The following is a 2500-nucleotide window of genomic DNA, read 5'->3' as shown; positions in this document are numbered from 1 at the left end:
CACAAGCGCAGTGTCGTCCGCAAACAACAGCTGGCTCACCTCCCACTTTTCTCCATTTTCTTTAACCATCTCCAATAATAATAATAATAATAATAATAATAATAATAATAATAATAATAATAATAATAATAATAATAATAATAATAATAATAATAATAATAATAATAATAATAATAATAATAATAATAATAATAATAATAATTAATAATAATAATAATGATAATAATGATAATAATAATAATAATGATAATAATAATGACGACGACGACGACGACGACGACGACGACGACGACGACGACGAACGACGACGATGATGATGATGATGATGATGATGATGATGATGATGATGATGATGGATGATGATGATGATGATGATGATAATGATAATAATAATAATAATATAATAATGTAATAATGATAATAATAATAATAATTAATAATAATAATAATAATAATAATAATAATAATAATAATAATAATAATAATAATAATAATAATAATAATAATAATAATAATAATAATAATAATGATAATAATAATAATAATAATAATAATAATAATAATAATAATAATAATAATAATAATAATAATAATAATAATAACCACAAAAAAAATAACAATAACAATAATAATAATAATAAAAATAATAATAATAATGATAATGATAATAATAATAATAATAATAATATTAATAATAATAATAATAATATAATAATAATAATAATATTAATAATAATAATAATAATAATAATAATAATAATAATAATAATAAATAATAATAATAATATAATAATAATAATTATAATAAAATAATAATAATAATAATAATAATAATAATATAAATATAATAATAATAATAATAATAATAGATAATAATAATAATAATAATAATAATAATAATAATAATAATAATAATAATAATATAATAATAATAATAATAATAATAATAATAAAAATAATAATAATAATAATAATAATAATAATAATGGTGATAATAATAATAGTAATAATGAACAAATATATATTTATATATATATATATATATTTATATATATATATATATATATACATATATAAACATATATATATGTATATGTATATCTATATATATATATATATGTGTATATTTATATATATATATATATATATATATATATATATATATATAATCATGTGAAGCATAATGTTTTTTGTCTTTTTTATTTGTATATTTTTAATATATATATATATATATATATATATATACATATATATATATATATACGTATATATATATATACATATATATCCCAAAACTCTTTACTCCCAACATTCTTTTGGGAGCATCGTGGCCCAGGGACTTAGGCACCAGTGTCTAATTGCAAGAGAGTAAATGGGTAGTGGTTCGAGGCCCACTAGAGGTCAACGAGTGACGATAGTAAAGGATTACTTTCTTAAAATTTTCGAGATCGGACAAAGACTTTGATGTCTAGTCTCCCCGCAGATTGGAGATTATAAAGATTGGAGACTGTAAAAATTGGAGATTGTAAAAGCTGAAATAGTAATTAAGAAATGAATAAACATATGAGTGAAATAAAACAAAATAGAAATAATAGATCAATATTAAAAAGATAACGACTAAGACATGATAAATGACATTTCCTTGCCGATTCTCATCAGGATCCATGATCTGCATGTCTTTTGTTTTGTCTTGATGCTAAATCCTTCTAGCAATTTTAATTTCACTCAGCTTAAATAGCTCTGCAGGACCGTTCTGCTCCCTTTGGGTAACTCATGTTGGTAGTTTAGTCTTAAACTAATTCAGTTTTCTTGAACATCATGAAGGGGGTGGTAACCCCTCACATTTACCTTATATGCTTCTTGGACTTTTGGAATAGGAGCAGTTATCAGTTACTGCTGCCATTCTGACAGGGGTGAGGGATTCGAACCCATAACGAATACGAAACCAGCAGCGTATGAGGAGTTTTGGAAATCTCGTAATTGGCACAGGTCAGCAAAAGAGAGAAATTCATTACCGACTCTGTAAGGATTCATGGCACACAGGAGGTTATTGTACTACGTGTAAGCGTGTTAGCAGTATGTATTAGTGTTAGAGTTGTTTTAATTGACATGTAATCGAAGAGAAAAAATAATGTTAGTCACTGATAGTCTTGGCAACAAAGTGAAAATTGTTAATTCATTACAAAGTGCTTTGTCCGTAAAAAAAAAAAATAATCAAACAAGTAAATTAATAGATACATAGATGTTCCAGTAAAAAAAAAAATAATAATAAAAAATAAATAAATATATAAAAGGAAAAACGAATAAATCAATTAAACCAGTAAATCAATGAAAGTTAAAAGTTACCAAATATCAAGAGTATCTTAAACAAAGTAAATAATCGACATTTCGTAAACAGAAGAAACAAAATAATTTCTTTAACATTGGTAACCAAAATTTATGTGTTTGCTTTCTTCAGACCATTTACAACTGAAACTATCGGTTGTTTTAAGAAAAGGCA

The sequence above is a fragment of the Oratosquilla oratoria genome, chromosome 22 (genome assembly GCF_046742065.1).
Source record: "Oratosquilla oratoria isolate Oo_2021 chromosome 22, ASM4674206v1, whole genome shotgun sequence".
Lineage (NCBI taxonomy): Eukaryota > Metazoa > Arthropoda > Malacostraca > Stomatopoda > Squillidae > Oratosquilla > Oratosquilla oratoria.
This window is presented reverse-complemented; position numbering follows the sequence as displayed.